Source organism: Physcomitrium patens, chromosome 15 (genome assembly GCF_059467195.1).
Source record: "Physcomitrium patens ecotype Gransden chromosome 15, ASM5946719v1, whole genome shotgun sequence".
Lineage (NCBI taxonomy): Eukaryota > Viridiplantae > Streptophyta > Bryopsida > Funariales > Funariaceae > Physcomitrium > Physcomitrium patens.
Genome location: NC_143424.1, coordinates 4185313 through 4211260, shown reverse-complemented (window position 1 = coordinate 4211260; position 25948 = coordinate 4185313). Strand labels below are relative to the sequence as shown.

Here is a 25948-nt window from a genome sequence, read left to right as displayed (position 1 = left end):
CATCATATATTAGTATAATTTTTGCTAATGCCACTACTAATTGTCATAAACTTGTGGTGTACACCACAGTATATTTTATAGAATACTAAAATACACATCCATAAAGAATGTTTACTTTATCCATTTTGGTGTATATTAGCTATGTTACATAAAGTGTATTATGGTGTGGAACATAAGTTGAGAGCAACTTGTAGTGGCATTAACAACATTCTAAAGAAAATGATGCAAATGTGGATTTATTAACAAATGCCATTGCACTAAATTTTAAAGTACTACCTATGATTGATAGTAATATTTTCTCCATGTTGAGTTGTCAATCCCAATCTTATAAAACCTATTATACTTACAAAATGTAATAATCAATGATTGGTCTAATGCAAAGTTATGCTTGTTATAAATGCCGCCTTTGAGTAATCATAATAGCAGACAACAATGATGATGCTCACATTTACTTAAGTTTGGTTTTTAAGAAAGTTTTAGACTAGATCTAGTTTTAGAAACAAATAAAAATGATAAATTTAAATAAGTTGTTTTTTATTTTTATTTTTATTTTTAAATTTTAAATTTTGTGTATGTTTCAAATTTCATAAAAATATGCAATGCAACAAAATCTCACAATATAATTGGACACTAAATTTAAATTACCACAAAAAACTTACTCACAATAAAATGTTAATATATATATTTTTCACATAATTTGTTCTTTTCAAGATTACATTTTTAAAATATTCTTGAAAGCCAAAACATATGTCTTATACTTGTAATTACAATGCAATCCAACAATATTATAAAAAACCAGCAAATATTGTAAACAAGTTTTTCAAAAAAGACTTTTTCCTTCACTTGCAACATAATGCAAGAATGCCATGTTGTGAATTGCTTTGCCACTTATACTTATATAGATATGTGTATAATAAATCAACTTCCATATTAGATACACATATGATATTTATAATTATTATTTATCTATTTTTATTTTTCTTACAACATCTTTACAAAATTTCTACTATGAATATACCTTATGTACTATTAATCTCAAATTCAAAAGTATAATAACTTCACTAGAAGTACATGCAGGCACTTGCCTATTAAAAAGATTTGGTTATCTCCTTAATCTTTATTTTTATCTCCATAAGACTTGACAAAATTTCAAAGTTTAAACTTTAACCCACAAGTAGATCATTATGGTTTTCCCATCTAGCAATCTTTTAGGGTTCAGGGCTTGATTCTCAAAGCAAATATTACTCAGAAACCCTAATTCTCTCCTCTCGACGAGTGAGCTTTCGAAGTGGGTTTAAGACCGATGCTGTTTTCGGCATTTGCAATTGAGCTTTCGCAAACGCCGCAGAGCCTGTCTCTCATGAAATAGAGAAACAATGGCAAAAAAACTGCCGAATGCTGCAGTGATAGAGTACCTGTTCGAGATCGTGTGGGTTAGCGACACTGTTAATGAATTACTGCATGGGAAGATGTAATCCTCATTGCGTAATGATCCAGTTCGAATTGTCATCTCCCAATTCTATTGCTTTCTTCGTACCAATCAAGCTTAATCTCGTGTTCATTGATGGCGCAATCGTGACAAGACAATGTGATATCTCTCAAGTTTATAAGTTATACCTCCAGGTTTGCGATTACAGTGCTGCGCAGTGCACACATTGTCCTGTGATGCCTTGCAGTATTGGTTTTGTAAGTTTATCATTTTCTTTTTTTGAAGGAATTTGATCAATAGTCAAGCTCAAGTGGCGCTCTCTTCGTAGCACTCAGCTTCCCTGATTCTAGGCCTCCATGTTGTTAGATTCAAAGTAGTACATGACAATCCAAGAAAGTATGATCATTCTGGTAAAGTCAAGTTTATGGTACCAGCGTCGACTGATTGTGAATGTACGTAACTGATTTTAAGGTGCTGGCAGTTTTCGTGTCCATGTGATCGGAACTTCGTCTGACAATCTCGCGACCCTTTGTTGCTCACACATGAGTTTGTCTCAGTTCGCTTTTTAAGTTCGTTAATCCTTTCGAGAGATGAAGAAGCGACGTTTCGAGAAAGGGACAGGCTGATGAGCACCTACTTAGCAGATTCAATGCGTTGGGTGCCCGCAACTGCCCGGTTCGAGGCTAAGATTGAATTGACCCGTTGAGCAAACTGCACAACGTAATCCCTGTCAAGTCGATAATTTATGATGTTAGTGGATGATCACTTTGCGTCGCTCTCGCTGCCTGGTGCAATTCAGATCATTGGGCTAGAATCATTTACTCTGGAAAAGCCTGGGTTTCGGGTCCTAGAACTCGTGCAGTCTACAACCTCTCATCAATAAACAGACGTGGATTATATTTTCGGAGGCAACTGAAATTTGCTTTCTCCAAAAACGCAGTGTCCTTGGAGTGCCATTTGAAGCTTTAAGCATGCTCCTGAAGCAATTAGGGATTGTAAATCATTTCCCTAGAAGGTAGCTTCATTGGAATCTCTTGGACAGATAGAGTTCTTTTTGTTGTAAGCTATCCATGGAATCGTTGCAGAAACAAAGCCATGGGATACTGCAACATGAGAATGAGTGGGTCACTGATATCGAAGAATCCTCTGAGATTTTTCCAACACTTTGCAAGCTGCTAGATGCTCACGTACGCCAACCCACGGCCGGTGCTGTACCCTTTTGTCTCTATGCACTGCGAAAGCTACTTGGCCATGAGGCTAGTCAGACACCAGCAAGAAACATGAACTGTACGTGAGACCAGAGCCCCAAAACCCTTCAATTACCCTCCCCTGAATCAAGATCGTTTAATGTTTACGCATCTCATTGGAATGAAACGATCAACTTCGGGTAAAATCGTCGCCATCTAGTCCATCAGATGCTCATTATGGATCCACAGCAGCTTCAGCCCAGACAAAGGGTACCGTCACCATGCAATTCTGTCAGAGATTGTCTGGAGGCTTCACCTCCAAAGTTTGCACCGAATCCCTGCAGCCACGGATTATTATCCTGCTGAAGCTCGGCATGCTTTTATGCCCGGTTGGATGCTCATGAATGAGAAGCGGAATATATTAAATTCTACAGGCGATGGTGTAATGAGCTTGTCTTTGAACCTTGAATGATCTTGATGTCTTCATGAACTCTGTAAACGACAATGGAGCACATGTTTGAGAGTTCAGTCAGTTCTATTAAACACTCCAGAGTGAGACCATTAAAAGATGCGGGACAGGACATGGGTTTTGTGCTTTCAACATTTCGTGGGGATGAATGGGTGGGGTGGCTGCCGAAGACCTCATGAGGGATGATCGCGCCTCCTGCACACAGCTATGAGTTGCAGGAACCGACTATTTCAGAATACAGTAGCATGGATTTCCAAGATTGATGTGTTGCCAGTCCATGATGGGAGCGGCACCAGCTGCTATGATCGGAAGGAAAAGGACTTAGGGTTTATACTCAACAGTTGCATCATCTGTGGTGTGTCAGTTGAAGGACGTCAGTTGAAGGACGTCACAAATTCGAAGTTCCCCTGTGGCCAGCTACTGAGGCAGAAACATTGCATTGCCGGATTTCGAATCAACTTTATGACCAATTATTAGCTTATTTGGTGAATGCCGTGGAATTACGTGATCTAATTTCATTCCGGGTCACCCTCCCCTAGCTATATACATATTCCTTCTTTGCACATTCATTCCCCCAGAAAACTTGTCAGCGATTCGCTTCAGACCAAATTGAGGAAGCAGCTATAATGACTCAGCTTATGCAAATAGAACTTACCCGGAAGATTATTAGAATCTTAATCCGTCATGATTCGTGTGATGATCTTCAATCTCCTAAAAGCGGGAGCAATTTATGTTTCCTGTTAAAACCACAATACTTGCATGAATCGTGATGGGTGGATGGTGACAATTGTTTAGTGCTGGCAAGTTTCGCAGTTATCATTGTCTAGTACACAACTAGGCATCTGTCTCGTGGGCAATGCACTGCAGACCATGTGGCAGGAAAACGAGGGTGTTTGACGACGCAGATATTGGGTAGACCTGCTCTTTAATGACAGCACATGGCTGAACCAGATTTTGATCAGAATGGCAACTAAGCATCAAAATGGTAAGCGGGAGGAGGGGAAGTGAAGAGAGGGGCTTGTTCCTCTTATGTTTACAGATGCTTTAGAAGGAACTGGCGTTTGTTGTTTAAGGTTCACCAGTCTGGAACGCAGCAAATTACTGTGTTAGGGTACCGATTGAGGCTTCGCACGTTTATACGCACACCACCACTGAAATTATGTCTGTGTAAGATCTGATTGCGATTATCTCTTCTGCGGAGCATCTTCCTATTGACCTGACAAGAAGGAGGCACCAGATTACAAGTTGCAACCAATCTTTTTGTAATCAGTATTTGTCACTGAATGCATTGAAATGCCCTGTTTCTGTCCAGAGACAACAGCGAGTTTCTCCGTGATGGGGGCCATGTCTTCAGCCTGAATTGATTCATAGTGATCAATCCCGTGTTTCGAACTGCGTGGTTATGTATGCAGCCAATATATCCGGAATACATGTCCAACGTTGCTCCTTGTTTTGCCAAACCCTGCTCGATTGTATAGGATTTGAAAATAGGGAGATTGCATCACAAGCAAAGAACGTCTAAATACTCGAATGGAAGGCGATTCTCTACATTTTCTTCAGCCTCCTCGAAGCCTTGACCTCCGGCTGCCGATTTCTTTGCTCTGAGAGTCGTAATTGGAAATTGCTCAAGCTCAGGTCAATCGAAATACTGGTCAGCATGTGCCACACCTCGCTGTCCTTCTCATCACCCATTCCTATGCTCACTATTTTTCACCACTTTTGATGCACCAGTTCCACGGCGGTTACGGGAAATACATGCACAGGCATCTGGCGATCAACTGATCGAAGAGTACACGGTAGAGAACACAATATCTGAAATCAGACACAACAGTGAACAAATCACCGAAAAGCTCCGACACAAGAGGAAGGAATCCGAACCGCATTGAAGAGCGGAAGCCATCTCGTCACTTGGTTAGAGATGATCTGACACGGTCCTCAAGTGCACAACTCCCTCACACAGGGCTGTCATCTTATCAACCACCAGTGGACATCTCACCGTGCTTTCCAAAGCTCGACAAGCGCCTAATGCAGTAGTTCCAGTAGCTCCTACACCAAAGACTCTCTTCCTTCTCAAGGAAATTCTGCACAAGACACTGCTTCTGAAGAGCTTCCTTAATCGTGGCTAACTCATATGGTTCTCCCAACTCATTTCTCTGTACCCACCAAAGGATCTTGCTACCATCTGTTGCAAGCTATTCTTGGAGACCCTAGTAATCGCTGATTTGAGGCATCCTTACACTGCATAAATAATGCTGAATGAATGTCTCATTAGGTTTAGGATTTAATTATTTGCCTTGACGTTATTTTCCATGACCACTGTATTGGAACTTGCGCCAAATTTTCAACTAGCAATCAAGTAGTATCCAAGGTAACATATCCATTAATTCATACAATAGATTGTTACGTAAGAATTGTCAATTTAAATGAGAAAGAAAGCATATTGAAACAATAGAAAAACTAAAGGTGTTATTATTGACACCTCCAATTTTAAAAGAATTGATTATGAGTGTAATAGACAAGTAATACTTACTATAGATACTAGTCCTATTGCTATTGGGTAAGTTGTAGATCAAGATGATTTAAGTGGTAAGAGATTTACAGTTTGATTTAGAGCTAAAGTTTTAAGTACTTGTCAATGTGCATATTTGCAATGCAAAAGAGAACTATGAGAGGTTATTTTAGTTATAAAAGCTGGAAAAGTTTATTTGATTGATGTAGTGATAGTAATTGAAATAGATTGCATGCCATTACTTGGAATGATTACTAATTGTTTAACACCACATATTGCAATGCTAAGATGGATTGGTTATATTAAATTATTAAATTCAAAATTTAAGCATATTGTTGGAATGGATAACTTAGTCATAGACATGTTATCTTAAGTAAGATATGAAAGAAAAGATGACATGATTGAAGACATTGATCATATAGGATCAAAATTCTATTCAGTATCAAATCTTGGCAAGGAAGATAAGTTATTTTTTGAAAAGCTTTACAAAAGAAAATTATTAAATATTGATTATTATTTGAGTACCTTGACTAAATAAAAAAATTGATCTATGAAAATTTTTTAAAAAATAATAAAAAAAAAACATGTAGATTTTTGCTTTGAAAAGAATTCTTATGAAAGAGACCAAAAAAAAAGGAATTGGAATGCTACAATAAGTGATAGACGATAAGAAAGAGCAACAAAAATTATTAAAAGAATTTCATGATAGTTTATAGACAAGACATAAGAAAATTTGGACTACTTTTGCTAAATTTAATGAACAATATTGGTAGAAAAATATGTATTGAGATATGCTTTTATTTGTAGAATCATGTTAAAGTTATTAAGTGTATTCTAGTATATGATATTCAGATGGCTTACATCTAACATATCCTTTGACTATTTATTTTAAATGGATTATTGATTTGATTATTATGCTAATTGTATTATAGCAAATAAGATATTTGGTCTTAGATTGTGAAAATTTATCAAACCAAGTAGAAGGTAGAATATTGAGAATAAGGTCTATAAAAGAAATTTATAGATTTTTACTTGAAGATGTTATTTGTTGCTATGGATGTATAAAAAAAATTACTACAGATTATGGTAAATTAAATGTACAAAAAACTTATGAATTCTTGGAAAGATGTGGAATTAAGTTATTATTAACTATTGCTTATAATCTTGAAAGAAATGTAAAAAAGTAAACATCATTATTCATCTTGCAAAGATTAGAGAATGGCCTCAACTTTTACAATTTGCATTGTAGGTTGATCAAACAGCTCATAGTTTAGTAACGAGATATATGCCTATTGAGTTCATGACAAATTAAAAACCTATTATGCCAATTGAAGAGAAAGTATTTACTTGGAGTGTGCTACTATAAAAAGATGAATTGGCAAAAAAAAAAAACTTTTAGCTGTTAAAATTCAACAACTTTAATAAAGATTAAAAGATGTATAAATAGTATTAGAAAAGTTTTAAAAAGTAAGGTTATGATTTGATAAGCAATATCAATTGAGATTTAAAGAAATTCAAGATGGTGATTGGATTTTGATCTATGTTAGTAGCTTGGACAATCAACATAATACTTTAAAGAAGTTTTTTAAACAATGATTTGGACCATATGTGATAACACCTATTCATAATAGTGCAATTTATTCATTAGAAGAGCTACATGGAACAAGGTTAAAAATACAAGTTGTAGAGAAGCAAGTGAAGATATTTAAATGAAGATATATAAAAATAAGTATACAAGATCTTGTTGAAAATATAAATCCTTTAAGATAAGAAGACAATTTGGACTTAGATAACAAAAATGATAAAGAAGATTTGGATGAAGATACAGAAAACATAATATGAATAAAATAAGATTTGGATTATTTGGGACATACCAAACGATGTACATGTTCAAAGGAAGTAAATATTATATTATAATGCAATTAATAGATGAAAAAGTGAAGAAATATTATATTGTAAAAGATCTTATTTCAAAATATTATAGAAAATTATCTTAGAAATATAGATAATAGTCAAAAGGTAGTAAAATTAAAAATGTAAATGCTGCCTTTTTGCAAAGTGAGCTTTTATTTACTTTATAGGACCATAAATAAGGCAAAATAAGATAAATTAAAAAAATAATGAATATAGATATATGTACAAGGAAGTTAGGAGTTGATTTTAACATAAATTATGTCAAGAAAATCAAAATTGATACTTAGAAAGGACCAATTTCTAACTAAGATCAAAATTAGATCCCAAGGTACAAAATCATACACCTACAGTGACTCCAAGGTTCTTTTTGCAAATTAAAGAATGAAATTTGAGAGAAGAATTTATAGAATTATTTTTAGCATTAGTTTTGGATAATTTGAATTTGTAATAATTTTGTAAGAGCTTTGCAAAGTCAAGATTGTTTCAATGAATCTAATTTTATGAAATAAAAAAAGAATTTATATTTGATTTTTTTTTGTAAGTTTGATAGTTGATCTAGAATTTTTTTTTATTATGTATTGTAAGTTTGAATTTGATCAAATAGTTAGATTAAAGGTTTCTAAAGTTTAAATAGGTTGGAGTCTCAAAAATAGGATTTTGAAGCTCAATGAGGGTTTTTAAGATCTTTAGAAATTTTTTAATTGAATTGAGGTGAAATTTGAATGTATGGATAGTAGACTTGATTTTAAACAAATATGTAAATTTTGAAAAGTATTTTACTATGAAATAAATAAATTTGGCTTGGAGAGATTGGCATCAAGATTGGAAGAGGCCGACCAATACTTAAGTGGAATTTAGGATTTATCTTCTATTAAATAATTTTAATCTTCTTAAAAATATTTGTAATTATTGCCAACTTAGTTTTTGAGAGTTATACAAAATTTGAGTTGAAATCAATAATTTCATTCTTAATTATAGAGATTTTAATTTTCTACAGGATTTGTTTAAGATTTGATTAGGATTTGTCTAGAATTTGTCTAGAATTTGTTTAGAATTTGTTTAAGATTCTATTAGGATTTATTTAGATTTTATTTAGATTTTTTTATTATTTATTTGAAAATTTAATTGAACTTGGTGAATGTTTGTTAAGCTTCAATTGCAATTTATATATGATTTTATTAAAGTTGTTAAGACTTGTTGCAATTTTCTTTTACCTTCCACAATTAGGTGCCTGATAGATTTTTAAGCAAGACTTTACATAATACAATATTATGATGTATTGCAACAAGTTGGCAACCATAGAATGTTATCAATCAATCAAAAAAACTATAATATAGTAAATATGGATTGAAGGCGAATTAAAAGACAATACTTTCAAAATAGAAATTACAAGTTATTCATGAATAATTGATAAAAAAGATAATAATTATTAATTATAGTATAATAAATATAAATTAAAGGCCAATAAAAAGATAATATTTTTAAGATAGAAATTACAAGATATTCATGAATAATTGATAGAAAAGCCAAATATTACTAATTATTATATTTTTTTAAAGAAACGTATTAAGAATGCTTAGGTTTTGGTATTGAGATTTTTTTTTGATTAGTAATAGCACCATATTAGATGAATGTTGATAATAATTTGTATTAAAAAAATAAATATATAATGAATACAAATTTAAATTGTATTCATGTTAGATTCAGTCATATCTTGGATTCTATGAAATAAGAGGGCATTTTGATGTGAAATATGATTTGCAGTATATATATTTATAATGTGATTTTTACTAATGGCATACAAATCTTGAATTAATAGTTATATCTTTGTTGCATAGTTTTTAGGCTTGAATAGTGAGTAAGTAGGTGAAGAAGCATAAGTGAGGAATTTGAGTAGATTTTTAATCTAATATACAATGGTGTAGTATTAGGAGAGGCAATTATACTATAATAAACAGTGAAATGCGTCCATAGCAATAACTTTGACAAATCAACTGAGACCTTATTTCTAACTTATAAGATAAGTTTACCAATTATAAAGCACAATAGATTTGTATTTAATATAGGTTTACTAATAGTCTAACAAGTCCATCATAATGAAGGAGATGCTTCTTGAATTAGAATTAAAAGTATAACTTAGAGTGGAAAAAAAAATACATTTCAATCAGAAAAAAATTGGCACCTTAAGATTATCAACATCCAAAGCAAAGAAGATGTCACACAAAAGCAAAGAGTGTCATTATAACATAAATTATTAAAAATTACATAAATAAATATAATTACATTTAATATTATCAAAAGATTCTTTTAATTGACTATACAATAGATGTAGTAAAAACATTGCTAACAACTCAAAAGAACCATATGTTAAATATCATATCTTAATATATACTATTTTATTTTACTATCTTATCTTGAGATTTGAAAAAAATATATAAAATATTTTATTATACCTATTGATATTACTTACGTATTGTTATTTTTATTATTGAAGTATATGTGAATTATAAATTATATTCTTGAATTTTATTTAGTTAATTTTTGATGTTTTAATAAGATATAATATTAAAATTTTATTAATTATGAAAAAATAGAGGTTATTGAGAAAGATGGAGTTAGTTGTAATAGAAGTATGGTCAAAAATGATAAGAAGTTATTCCACTCTTAAAGTTTTAAGAAATGATGAAGGAAAAAGATGAAGAATTATTCTACTTTTGAAGCTATAAGAAATGATGAAGGAAGAAGATAGAAAGTTACTTTGCTCTTGAAACCACAAATTATGGTATTGTAAGAAGATAGAAAGCTATTCTATTTTTCAACTATTATTTCTATAACAATAAATTAAATTGGCTCTTTGTAGAATGGATAGAATACTTTGTGTTTTATAATACATAGTATGTAGGATTAAGAAAAGCTGATAAATTGGTAAATGGATAGTTTAGAAGATAGGATAGATGATGTAGTCAAAAAAAGTAGTTATCATCGATTGTATAGTGATTGGCATTTTGAGGAAAAGCATAAGTAGTTTAAAGAAGAAGTAGAAAAGACCAGACTATGATAGTCATGAGCTAGGGTAAGCTTGATAATACCTCTTTGTTTCTTTGTTTTCTTGTAGAAGAAGAGTAATAGATAGAATTTGAATAATGTGGAGTGAAATTCTAGAATAAAAGAAAGATTTCATTTACATGATGTCAAACAAGAAAGTGAATTTATTATGTGCTGAATTATCAGTGGATGATTGGAAAGTTGAGAATTGACGATGTTTGTGAAGTATGGATATAACTGGGAGAATTATAATACATTAAATATTGAGATTTAAGAAAAAGTCTATGGAGTTTGAAATTATGTGAAGCAGATTATTAGGAATGACAGTTAATTTTAAAAAATTCTATTGATTAGATTATGGAATGTTTCATGTAGTCTTTTAAGATAGTGTAATGTTACCTATTATTGTTATAAGTTTGGAAAGGAGATGAGATAGTAAATACATAAGATAGAATTATTGATTGCAATATTTTCTTTGATAGAATGTGGAAGACATATAATATTCTTGGATGTTTTAGTTGATCAAGAGATAGTTAATTGTGCGATCCTAATATGAAAATTCATGCAGATAGTCTACTTCAATATAAGCAAGGGTGACAATATATTGTATCAGACAACTTATTGCAAAGACCAGACTTGAAGAACAAATTGAGAGACAAGGCAAAAGTTTCTACTATTAATAGTATTATTTCAAATATAACTAAGGAGGTAAAATAGAAGGAAACTATGTATTAGGATATTTATTTTAAGATGATTAGTGATTGGCTAAAAATAGACAATATATAGTTTCAAGATTATAAACTTAATAATGGATTACTCTACTTTAAGAAGTAGATTTATGTACCTAATAATGCTATACTTTGGATGCACATACTTCAAGAGAGACATAACATCCCAATATCTAGATATCAGAGATGATAGAAGACATTAGAATGGATTTCAAGGACATGATTTTGAACAAGTTTGGATTGTGATGATTGAGCCTTTATATGCTCATGCAAGTCATGTTAATGTAATAAAGCATATAATGCAGCATCTTCTAAATTATTGCAACCAATTTTACTACCTACGACACGTTGAGAATAGATGACTATAGATCTCATTACATATTTGCCACAAATGCGTCATAATCATACTTTAGTTTTCATCTTTGTGGATTGATTCTTGAAGCAACTTTACTTGGTGATGGTGCATTCAAATATTGATGCTCAAATACTTGTACAAATCTTCTCTCATATCGTCTTTTGCCACCATAGATTATCTCTTGTCATCGTTTCAAATTAGAATCCACACTCCATAGGAAGTTTTTGGCAAGCCTTGTTCAAGCTACTAGGCATACAACTTGTTAAGTCTACAACCTTCTATCTCCAAATAAATGTGTAAATAAAGCATGAAAATTGTATCTTAGAGGATATACTATGGACATTTGTAGTGGTTCATTATAGTGATTGGAATGAATACTTGACACCCTTGGAATTTACTTACAATGATAATATTTAAGCACATACTAATCATTCACTATTTTTTCTTAATACTGGTCATTATCCAATTATGTTGTCATATGGCGTAATTTGTAATCTAAGAATAGACTAGGTACTTAAGTATAGAGAGTTTAGCTTTGGCTTATAAATAATGATTTATTTCCAAAAATTCCTTTATCTTACACAAAAGCTCAAATTATAATAAAATCCTTCAAAATATTTTATTTTTGTAAAAGATATTTTTATTCAAAACTTTAGAAATTCATATCTCTTAATCCAGTTGTTTAGCTTTTCTCAAAATTCTATTTAATATAGATTCTATCTTTAAGATTTATTACAAAAAATTTAATTTTAAATCTATTACCAATCTTCAAGCATCTTTGAAATCATAACAGATGCTCTAAGTCCTAATCTACAACCATCTGAAAACTATTTTCCTTATATCTCAAAAATCTAAAATCCAAATACTACAAAATTTGTACATATATTTTATTAACATGATTATACATACTCTAGAAAAGATTTAGCCAAAATCTTATCCAATTGCTCAAGATATAGCTCAAAATACAACCACTAGTGAATCGAATCACTTATTATGCTTAGATTTGAAGTATTGCTTTTAACTTCCAATATCTCCTTTATTCCAACTTAGAATCCAACAAACAATATGCCAAAAGTGTAGCTAAAAAAATGTCCTTTTCAATCCCAATTTTTGATCCTTTGTTGCTTTCTTTATACATGCATTATACCCAAAAAAGTGACAGTGGGTACAAAATTGACACTTCGACTTTGAGTGCCTATATTTCCATAAAAACTCCAATTGACTCAAAATTTGCACCAAAATCATAATCAAAAACCTAAACTTGTTGACCTTAGTTTCCTAAAGTTCAAATGGCTTGAAAGTGTAACCCTCGTCTCTAATAAGGCCTTGGATAGCCTCCTTGAAGCCCATTGGATATGATTTTTAGCCAATAAGAATAGAGATTTTTATCATCTATCTCCATTCATCCATATAGATGCCATAAACTCTCTTTTTTCTACAAGAATCCCTCTCCAATTCTTTTCTTTACAAGATTTACATAATATATGCCCTAAACATCATACAAAAGAAATAAAATAAGACTTTAAGGATCACCAATATCTAGCAAAGGTGACTTTGAATATTTAAAAGTTACTACTAATAAGATAAACTTCAAAAGTCACTATATAAAAAAAAAAGTTATATAAATTCTAATAGAAGTCCTTTTATATAACCTCTTTTTGAGGTAGTAATCTATCTAAATCTTATATCCAAAAAAAATCTACTAATATGGCTTTCACGATGTTATCTAGTATATTATATATTAAATATATAAATCCATTATTTCCATATGGTAGCCAAATCTTAATATTATGTCAAAAAAAATTTACAAATGTGGAAGGTGGCTTATTGATATTGAACATGGTTGGATGATTTGGGCAACAAATAATTCACAAAGAGACCTCTATGGTACTTGTCCTAATGTAAAAGTGAAAATTAGAGATATCACTATTGAACAAAATTTCTTTGTTCAAGATACTACTTCATATCCAGTAATTCTTAGATAGCCATATATTATAGCTGTGAGAATGGAAACTAAGGTTTTGGATGATGGATCAGCATGTACTCATATTAAAAGTCAAAATAGAAAAAATAAAATGTAATTTCTAATTGTATTTGTGAACCATGAGCTCAATCGAGATTATCTATCGAGAGGTTCATCACCAAAAATTAATGACAAATTTAAAGATTTTTGTACAGTACCACTGTAGAATGGTGTCGTGTTGTGGTTTGGCTACTATATGAAAATAATGTAATTATGTACTTAATATATAATTTACTAAGTTATATGGTGAGAGCCATATTAATAGATTTTAGTTGGTTGTAGAATATAATTTGATTATTATTTTGAAAAGAAGTTGATTAAAAACATTACTATAGAATTTGTATAACTTTAATTTCCTTTTCATAGTCGGTTTTAAGATTGATTTTGGTTGATAGTAACTTCTAAATATTTAGAGTCACCTTTATTAGACATTGGTGACCTTTGAAAACTTATTTTGGTTCTTTTATTTGGTGTTTAGAGTATAAATTATGTAAATCTTATAAAATAAAAGGATTGAAGAAGGATTTTGGTAGCAAAGAGAGTAATTAGGGCATCAATATAGATGAATGGAGATGGATGATGAAAATCTCCATTCCTATTGGTCAAAAATCATGATCAATGGGCTTTGAGGAGGCTGCTTGAGGCCAAATTAGAGATTAGGGTTAGTTTTTCGGAGCCATTTGAGCTTTGAAGGCTAAGGTCAGCAAGTTTAGGTTTTTGGCTATGGTTTTGGTGCAAATATTGTATTTTTTGGAGTTTATATAAAGGAGACACAAGCACTCAAAGTTAAGGTGTTGATTTGGAAGCTATTATCACTCTTTTTGGCATAACGCACGCGTACAAAGAGCAATTGAGGATCGGCGACTGCAATTGGAAAGAAAACTTTTGCGGCTACATTTTTTGCATATTTTTTACTAGATTCCAAGTTGAAGTGAAGGATTTATTTGATTTTAAAGTCAGCACATGCAATCTAAGGGTAGTAAGTAACCCGATTTACTAGTGGTTGTATCTTGAATTATATCTTGAGCAATTTGACAAGGTTTTGGCTCAAAATTTCAAAGAATGTGCAATTTCATGTTAGTAAACTCTGAACATAAGTTTTATAATATTTGAATATTATATTCTTAAGATATTAAGAAAATAGTACTCAAGTACTTGTAAATTAAGGTTTAGAGTATCTGCTAGGAATTCTTAGATGTCAAAAGATCAGGAATGAATTAATAGTTGATTTTTTTTTATAATAAAATTTAAGGGTGAATTCTACCTATTCTATGAATTTTAGACAAATTGAACAATTGAATTAAGAATTATGAATTTCTAAAGTTCAGAAAGAGAAAACCCTTTGTAGAAAAAATATATTTTGAAGGGATTTTGTTATATTTTGAGTTTTATGCAAAATAAAGGAGATTTGGAAGCTAAGATAAGATTCATATAAAGGTTTAAGCTACACTTTCTACAGCTAGATATCCAATGTATTCTCAGATAGCAAATCATGCCATATGACAATGGGAATATAGTAGTACATCAAAGAAGATATTTTTATATGAAAGAATAATATCTTTTACATATATATTATAAAATTACCTAAGAATGAATTTTTTGTACATACATAGCTTAATGGATTACAAAAATGGAAGCAAAGGAGTGTGCAAAAATCTGAAAAAGACTTAAAAAGAATTGGCATGTTTGATAAAGATCATAAGATAGTAAGTGTATATATGAAAACAAGTTCAAAAGATTTTTATAAAGAAATATGCTAAAAAATCAAGGACAAAATTGATAAGTGGCATTGATTTAGGCAACAAGAATTCTATGAAGATATTAGAGAAGGCATAAATTTTTTTATAAATGAAGAAGAAGAAGAAGAAGAAGAAGAAGAAGACATGGATAAAATAAAAAAATATATATAAAAAAAAAAAAACAACAATGTTGAAGAGGTGGTATGATGTAGACTACAACTTTGATTTTTTTTAGTACATACCGAAGGATGCACAAGTTTGGAGGGAATAGATGTTGTGTTATGATTTAGCTATCATGTGAAAATAATGGGTTTATATATTTAATACACAATATACTAGACAACATGGTGAAAGGCATATTAGTAGATTTTTGTTGGATATAGGATATACATAGATTACTACTCCAAAAAGAAGTTGTATAAGAGGGCTTCTATTAGAATTTATATAACTTTATTTTCTTTTGATAGTGACTTTTGAAATTTATCTTATTAGTAGTAACTTTTAAACATTTATGGTCACCTTTGTTAGATATTGGTGATCCTTAAAGTCTTATTTTGTTTCTTTTATATGATGTTTAGGGCATATATTATGTAAATCTTATAAAGAAAAGAGTTGGAGAAGAGTTTTGGTAGAAAAAAGATAGTTTAGGATATCCATATGGATGAATGGAGATGGATGATGAAAATCTATATTCCTATTGGCTAAAAAAACATATCCAATGGACTTCAAGGAGGTTGTCTGAGACCTTATTAGGGATTAGGATTATACTTTTGAGCCACTCAAGCTTTTGAAAGCTAAGATCAGCAAGTTTAGATTTTTGAATATGGTTTTGGTGCAAATTTTGACTCAATTGGAGTTTTTATGGAGATATAGGCACTCAAAGTCAAGATATTGATTTTGTACTTATTGTCATTCTTTTAAATATAATGCACATATACAAAAAGTAGAAGAAAATCAGCAACTAGGATTGGAGAGAACATTTTTGTGGCTATACTTTTGACATATTTTTTGATGGATTCTAAGTTGGAGTGAAGGAGATATTAGAAGTTAAAGTCAACACTTGTAAATCTAAAGGTAGTAAGTGATTTGATTCACTAATGGTTGTGTTTTAAGCTATATCTTGAGCAATTAGATAAGATTTTGGCTAAAATTTTTTAAGAATATGTATAATTATGTTAATAAACTATATGTAAAAATTTTGTGGTATTTGGATTTTGGATTCTTGAGATATAAGAAAAATAGTTTTTAGGTGCTTGTAGATTAGGATTTAAAGCACCTGCTAGGGTTTCAAAGATACCAAAAATTAGTAATAGATTTATAATTTTTTTTTTTTTGTGATAATGTTTAAGGATAGAATCTATATTAAATAGAAATTTGAAAAAAATCAAATGGTTGGATCAAAAGATATGAATTTCTAAAATTCAAGGTAAAAATATTTTTTACAGAAAGAAAATATTTTGAAGAGTTTTATTATAATTTGAGCTTTTGTGCAAGATAAAGAGATTTTTGGAAGGTTAGACATCATATATAAGCTTAAGCTAAACTTTCTACACCTAAGTACATAATGTATTTTCAGATTACAAATCATGCCATACGATAATGGCATTGCTTTTTTATTGCAAAGAATCAATAGAAGCAATATATAGATAACTATTGGCAACATAAGATCTAAGAGAGGGTCATTAGGTATTACTCTGTAATACCAACTTGCCACTTATTACATGAATCCAAATCCATAAACTAACACTTCATTGGCTTGAACCTTTCTACATTTTTATAATAATTTTTGATGTCACATATTGCCTTGATCTTTTGCCATATATTTGGGTCTATCTAGTCTTTCATGTTTTGCAACTAAAGAAATTTCATACTAAATCAAAGCACTTTTTGGATCGACACCAACTACTACCACCACTAGTTGTACTTGATGATCAATAAAAATATATAAAAGATAGTATTTTGGAGCATTGCTATCTTCACCATGGTAGTAGACATCCATAACTTTAGTACAAAATTCTTTAGAAAGATTATCCTATTGATGATGTAATGTGGGAACTTATACAAAATTTCACCTATTACCAAGAGACAATTCAGAGATATCATTGGAAGTGAAATGAGGATGTTCCGCATTAATAGAAAGAGCTTAACTATAACAAGATATAGATAAAATATTTGTATAGGAATAGATAGTTAAAACCATAGAAGTTTTTAAAATTGGAGTTAGATTAGTGGATCATGTAGGATCTATTGTAGAATATTTTGGAAAGAATTTAGAATAAATATTTAAATAAGATTTATCATAGAACCTTCTAAAAAAGGCTTAGGATGATTATATAGGTAGGGCTTATCATGGAACCTTCTAGAAGGAGTTTAAGGCAATTATCTAAATAAGATCCACTACCTAAGAACATTCTAGAAAGTCCAAGATAATAGAACAAAGTATAAATAGGATTGGCTAGGGCCTTTTGGAGTATCTGATTAGGTATGATTTTGGATCCTTTTTCTTAATATAATTGGATTTTATATCTTCTTGTATTGTTCTATTCTGTCTTAATTTTAGTTGTTTAGTTTTTTCTTCTGTGTTCCATTCTATTTAGTTTTTTTTAATTTTTTTTTAGTTTAATTTATTCTATTTTGTGATAAGATTTTATATTGCTGTGGATTAGAAAGATCTTTGACACTTGAGATAAATTGATCTTATTTCAATGGAGATAATTATCCTAAGCCCTTTCTAAAATATTCTATAGTGGATCTTATATAATCCACCAATTTAACTTTAATTCTATAAACTTCTCAAATATGGCTTCAATTACTTATCTCTATGTATTAATAATACAAATATCTTATCTATATCTTGTTACAATTAATCTTTCTCCACTAATATAAAATGTCCTCATTTTGCTTCCAATGGTATCTTCAAATTATTTCTTGACAATAAATAAGATTTTGTACAAGTTCTCACATTGCATTGTGGATGAAATAACCTTTCTAAAAGACTTTGTATTGAACTTGTAGATATTCATTGCCACAATCAAGGTAGCAATGCTCCAAAATACTGCCCACTTCATAGTCTTGTTGATCATCAATCACAACTAGTGGTGGTAGTAGTAGTTGGTGTTGGTTTGGAAAGTACCTTAGCTTAGTATGAAACTCCTTGAATTATAAAACATGGTAGATTTGATGGATCTAAATATGTGGCAAAAACTTGAGAGAATATGCAATATTAAAAGTTACTATAAAAATGTAGAAAGGTCTTAGCTACCAAAGTACTAATTTACATATTTGGATTGATGTAACAAGTAGAAAGTTGGCAATGGAGAATAATACTTAGTAACTCTTTTAGAAGGTCTTATGTTATTGGTAATTATCCACATACTACTTCTATTGATTCTGTGTGATAAAGAGGCAGTGTTGTGTCTCCCATGAAGTCATTGTAAGCCATTGTATAAACTCCTTTGTTATTAAGTTACTAATATAATCAGATACTAATTGATATTAAAGAAAAATGGTGAATGATCAATACTTGCTTGAATACTATCATTGTAAGCAAACTCCAAGAACATCAAATATTTATCTTAGTCATCATAATAAATTGCCAAAAATATCTTTAGCATATCCTTCAAGGTCCAATTTGTATGCTCTATTTGTCCATCTATTTGAGGATATAAGATCATAAACATGGCAAGTTATGTCCTCAGTAGCTTAAACAAAGCTTGCCAGAAGCTTCTTATAAAGCATGGATTCTGATCTCAAATGATGACACAAAATAATCTATAGTGACAAAAAATAGTATCAAAAAGACTTATGTAAGTATTAGAGCATTAATATCAATGCGCACTACAGCAAAATAAAGTTATTTCAAGAGTCAGTCTATAAAGACAACAACTATGATATGATTGTGAAGTATTTATGGCAAATATATAATAAGATCCATAGTCATCTACTTCCAATGTGCCATAGATAGTAGAATTGGTTGCAATAGTTTAAAACATACTACGTTATGTACTTTATTACAATGGCATAACTTGTAAGAATACACTAAAACTCAAACGTAATGATCCAAATCTATCCAATATCAAATCCTTGAGATCTATTCTAGAATCTTTTCATACCTTAGATATAAAGATATTAGAATATCATGTCTTTTTTGAAGTATGCACGTTCAAAATATAGCATCATTAGGTACATAAATCTATTTTTTGAAATAGAATAAGCCATTATTAAGACAATAATCTTGATATTATACATTATCTATCTTCAACCAATGAATAATTATCTTAAAATAAGCATCTTGATGTATAATTTCTTTCTATTTTATTCCTTTTATTAGGTTTGAAATGACACTACTAATAGTAGTGACTTCTATCTTATCTTCCAATTTGAACTTTAAATCTAATTTGTGTCATAAGGTATCTAGCATGGTAAGTTGTTATCTTTGCTAGTATTTAAGCTAAATATTAAAAAGTTATAATTATTCTTTTTAACAATGATATCATTATTTTATATTTATTAGATGTAAATCATGTAATAAGAGTCAATGGTTATTACAAACAATCATTAGCTTCCTCAAAGATAGTGTCACCAAATCTTTATTGCATATACAATTACAAATTATTCTTAATCATATATAGAGTAATTACACTTTGTCCTTTTGAACTTGCATAATTCATACACCATGGGTTGAAGGCTCCCATCTAAGTCTTATTAAAAAAACTATACCTATAGCAAAATTGAAAGCATCAATATCAAGTATATAGAGAAGATTGAAATAATATGATTGCAATATTGGAGTAGTAATGAGTGCTTCTTTCAACTTATTAAATGTTCTTTTTTATTCCAATTTTTATTTAAATGGAGTATGTTTCTCCAATAGATTTGTCAGTGAGGTAGTAATGTGTACAAATTATTGAATGAAATGGTGATAATATCCAGCAAGGCCTAAGAATGAGCAAACTTCAAAAGTATCTTTAGGGATTGCTCAATCCTCCATTGCTTTTACCTTATCACGCTTCATGTGCATGCCTTTAGGAGATACAATATATTCCAAAAAGGTGATCTCTCACTTCTAAAGTTTATACTTTGATTGCTTACAATAGAAGCAATTATCTTGTAGCTAACACATCACTTCTTCTAGATATTAGCTGACTTGTCAATTTGGCCCCAAGTAATAGTTTTATTTGAAAAGAGGCAGCTTGATCAAGTAGCACGCCACTAGGTAAGTTGGTTGAAAAGACATTACAATATTCACATATAAATTTCTTTGTTTATTTTATTCCTTTGGTTGTCTTTTCTACCAATACTATAAGATTTGAAACCATCATATATATATATATATATATATATATATATCAATTACTTATGCTATATGTGCTTCTTCATAAAAGGCATTCCTACCAATAAGCCTTTAGTCACAAATTATTTTTCTACCTCACTTGATGTGGAGGTACAAAGAATTACCTTGCATCTACCATCTTTGAAAGAGTTCATGTTTGCTAGCTAATCAACTTGATTATTTTCTACCTCTAGCCATAGCATATTAAAAGTAATGTCATATCTAAGATTTATTACTCTAAAATTATTCTTTAAGACATAGATGTCATTCAAGGTTGTCATAGTAGAGAGAATTTGCCTCAAGAAAGTATTGGGCTCTTGGTTGTCACAATTACTCAATCAAGCTTCAAAATAAGGGTAGTCCTAAATTTATATATAAAATTTTTTTTTGGAGTAATTACACCAAATATATAAGCCTCAAGTAACCAAAAATATCCAAAATATGATAAAATCTTCTAAATCCTTGTATATCCTTATGTAGAAATTTTTTCAAACTTCAATACCTCATAACTCTTGATTCGACTATCCAAACTTACTCAAATTTTACATGAAGTACTGATTTATTCTTATCAACTTTCACAAAAAATTTCAATTGCAAATTTGTTGCAAATCTTGAGATGTCTTGAAAATCTTAACAATCACTTCAAATCCTTGTCTTTACACACTTACATGTAATTTTTTTTATATCTCACAAAACTACTCACTTATTGCCTTTGATTTGAAACCATTGCTTTCAACTCGTTATATCTCCTTTATAAAAACTCCAAAAGAAAAAATTCTTTTATAAAAGAAGTAAGATTTAAAATTTCTATTTCAGCCGCACTTGCCGATCTTCAAAAACTGCCATACAACTCCTTGTATTCACAAAAGAATAACAGTATATCATAAATTAACACCTTAACTTCAAATATTTATAACTTCTTCATCCTAACTCCAAATCCTCTAATTTTTGTACACAAATTATAGTCCAAATCCTAAATCTTATAATCTTGGCTTCTTATTTATAAATGACTTTAAAAAAGAAACCCTAATTCCTAATAAGGCCTCGAGCAGCCTCCTTGAAGCCCATTGGACATGGCCTTTGATCAATAGGAATGAAGATTCCTATTCCTTGCCTTCATCTAACTATGCCTTGCTTTCATCTCTCTCAATAAGCCTCTTACTAATTAAGATTTTCTTTTTTAGGCTCTAATCTCCTCTCAAGGCTTCATACTAACATTTGGATCCTATAATTTTTTTGAAATGCTATAATTAAAAAAAGTAAAATTCAAAATAAAGTTTCTTAAATCCACTCTCTTTAAATTAATCTATTAATTATTTTAATATATATATATATATATATTTATTTAGATTTATAAATATATAATATATTTTAACTAATTTTTACATACAATAAGCTTTTACAATATGACATCCACCTCTTCCAAAGCTGCACATCCTTTGGCATGTGCCAACCTTACCATCTTTATTTTCTTCATCTTCGTCTCTTTTTACATTTTCTTCTTCATGTTCTTGGTCCAAATATTGAGGTAAGAATTCTTCAAGGTCTTCTATTTGAAATCGGCCATCTCTTCTTTTAAAAGACTTTACCTTCTTTTGTGCTACTGAAATTCTAATGAAAGCTCCATCTAATTCACGTAAGATATATGTGGCATTATCATGGACTATTAATACCACATATGGTTCAAACTATTTTTTTACAAATTTCTTTACAATTCTTTGTTGATGTTCAAGGCTACTATCATAAACTAAAACTCAATCTCCAATCTCTATAGGCTTAGGCCTCAATCTATGAGTCTTATCAAATCTTTCTTTATTTTTTAATCTTGCTTCTTTTAACCTCTCAACTGCAATTTGTAGGTCTTCAAGTAATCTATTCAACTGTTGGATTTGAAGCTCCAATAATCTTTATCTAATATTATCATTTTTTCAAGATAAATGTTGAAAAATTCTCTTACTTCAACGGCATCCAATTCTCTTCTATTAGCTCTCATCCTCCCAATGCTACCATATCTACTAAAGATATCTTTTAGTATAAACCTGCATACTGCGTTTGTAGTCTTGGTTCTCAAAGTCCTCTCTTTAATATAATTTGATAGCTCTTCTCTTACCAAAATAAAATATTTCATACTCCAAAGTCTTGATAGCATAGCTATCAAAATACTTATCTATTGAAAATATATTGAAGGTAGATAAGTAGGATGTAATCTATCTCTATACCTAAATTTAGATTATAGTTGACACTCTGTGCATGAGCTCACAAAGTCATCTACATCCTTGTATAAATCCTTCTATCTATACCTCTACTTGATTTTAGTATATTAGGCCCAAATTTCTCTATGCATTGCCCTAAGTGTATCATGATATTCTCTTAAAACCTTAAACTTAATTTCAAGATCTCTTACTATCCTCAATGGAATTTTATCATCTCTTTTTAGCCTCTTCCATAAGAATCCATCCCTAAGCAAATAATTATAGGATTGGTGTCTAATATCTTTGAAGGTTTTATCCATCTATCCTTCTTGTTTCTTCATTATGCTTAAATAAATTCTAATATCCTTCAATTTGCCTTCATACAAACCTTCATAGAATTTTTGAACCTTATCACCAAAATCCATTCCATCAGTAGCAAATGAATTTCCATAAGTCTTCTCTTCTTAGTCTTCACCTCTTTCATGTACCATCATTTCTTCTTCAAAGGTATATCTAGCTCTAGACAACATATCCACCACCAAGTTTTGTTTGGCAATAATATGTACTAAAAAAAGACTCAATATTCTTATGTAAGTTATCCATCTTAACATGGCAATGTCTAGAGTAGTACAATTAATTATCATTCCAAGTAATGGCAATCAATTTATTTCCAAAACCATACTTGCTCCAATCAAATAATTCCTCTCAGCTTTTAGAGCAATGAGAGTTCTTCAAATTCAACATCTTTTCTGATTTTTCATAGCTTCTTTTTGTTCTTCTTTTTAAACAAATCTCTTATCTTTCTTCAATAACTTGTATAGTAGCTCAGAGACAGTGGCAAAGTCAAGCACTCAAATGTGATAGAAAACACATGGTCTTAAAAACCTTCTGACTTCTATAATATTTTTACAAGCCTTCATTATAGATATAGCATCAATTTTATCAGAGTTTGATTTCCTACCATACTTGACATACATGTGTCCCACTACTAGAATCTCATCAACTCCAAAGCTTCATTTCTCCAAAATTATTGTGAGATTAACTGACTTTAATCTCTCGAATATCCGAGCCACATCTTCAATATGCCTCTTGATAAACTTCCTACAACCTTCAACCTTTATAGTCTCATCCTTGTCTTCTTTTTTTTCTTCTTTTTTAAGTAAATAATCCAAAAATAGAATGATTTTTTTAAGTATAAATTCTTTCAATATTTGGTTTATAGTATTTTTTATATGAGCCACTAAGTTAGTTACACCTAGAGGTAAAATATACATCTTCATTAAACCGAAAGGAGTCTTCATGGTAGTTAAATCCCTATTCTCTTTAGCTAATTGAAATTGGTCATATCTAGAATATAAGTCTTCAATAGAATAGATGGCATGACTTACAAATTTTTCAGCCACTTCATCTACTATAAGACCTAATCTCATGTTCCAAATAGTTATTCTATTTGTAAGTTGCATATCTTGAATAAATCTTAATATCCATGACTTCTTGGATATTGTGAACTATCTATTAGAATAGGAAGAAATTGAAGGTTTTAAAATATCCATCTTCACCTTCTCCTTTAATAGTTCTATCAATTTGAAAAATAAAGCTCTAGACACAAATATAGGCTTTAAATCTCATGGAACATGCGGCATAATAAAGATTACTATAGATACTACAACATTAGGATCCACACATCCAATTTAATTAGGAGTTAAGGTAAATGCCTTACCATACCTAATAAGTATTCTTGAAACATATTTTTTTCCATTAATGTCAAGAAATCACCCTCCTCCAATCTTCAATTTAGCTAATGATTTTTAAGTAAATTGATGTCCTATTCCACACTTTTCTCTTAGATTTGGCTCCTTTATTGCTTGCTTGATATATTTTATAGTATCAAATGGTAATTGGATAGCTATAGGCTTTACCTTTCTTGCCACACCTTTATATTTAGTTTATACTCTAGCCTCATGTTTTAATCCATAGCTTATAATAATTCTACCAATTGCTACTATCTTTTCTAATTCCTCATAAGTCTCTCTTGAATATATTTCCACTATATCATTTCTATCTATGCTTATAGCTAAATTCTTTAGAACCTTTATCAAATCATCTTCCAAACCTATTCTTTCTATTATTCCAACTATGGCTTCATCGCTTCTAACTAAACCCATTCTTTTAAGTTTTTTTCTTGTTTCTTCATCCTTCTTCTATTTACAAAATCTAAATCTTTAATCTTTTGAATACTCACAAATCTATTACTAGTCAAGTTTAAAAATTCAAAACTCATATTATCTATAGTAGAGTTTGCAGATGACTTATTTATACCGATGTGTCCTCATTCTACAAGGATACTTTCTAGAAATCCACAAAGTTGTTTCTTCCCTCCAAAGGCATCTCTCTTAATTGTTCTTTGTGCCTCTCATGGATAGGTTTCACAGTAATAATTCCACAATTTTTTTCTATCTCAACTACAAATCTTAGCATAATGTGAACCATCATCCAAGTCTCTAGTTTCCATTCTAGCAACTATAATATAAGATTGACCAAGTATTACTGAATATATAGCAGAGTTTTGAACAAAAAAAAATTTCTTCTCTTCTACATCTCTAATCCTAGTCTTTACAGCTAGGCAAGCTTCATACAAATCACCTTGTTGGTTGTTTATAGATTTAATTATCTAACCATGATTGGTATCAACTGGCCACTTGTTTTTCTCATATATCTACCTTGACATAATATTGATTTGAGATCCATGATCAACTAAGGTCAAAATTGGATCTTTAGAATCTTCCAACCTCACATATGTCTCTGTAGTAGCTCTAGTCCAATAACGAACTGAATAGCTATTACTTCCCATTCCATCATTATCACATTTAGAGCAAGTTTTTACAAATGCTTCTTATATATTCTTCTTTATCTCAATAAATTCTATGGATGGAAATTTTATTTGATGCTCTTTTATAGCCTCTTCATATTTAATTAAAGCCTCATCTCCTATATCAACCTTAATTCTAACTTTTGACATTGTAAAT

General features: G+C 30.3%; 1 long non-coding RNA gene across 1 annotated transcript; it reads right to left on the bottom strand.

The window, feature by feature from the left end:
• Positions 1-555: 555 nt before the first annotated feature.
• Positions 556-5247, bottom strand: LOC149987713 (uncharacterized). The gene is made up of 4 exons (XR_016506585.1): positions 4201-5247; positions 3741-3822; positions 1618-3108; positions 556-1415 (listed from the first exon to the last, which is right to left on the bottom strand). It is a non-coding gene; the product is annotated as an uncharacterized LOC149987713 (long non-coding RNA).
• Positions 5248-25948: the final 20701 nt, after the last annotated feature.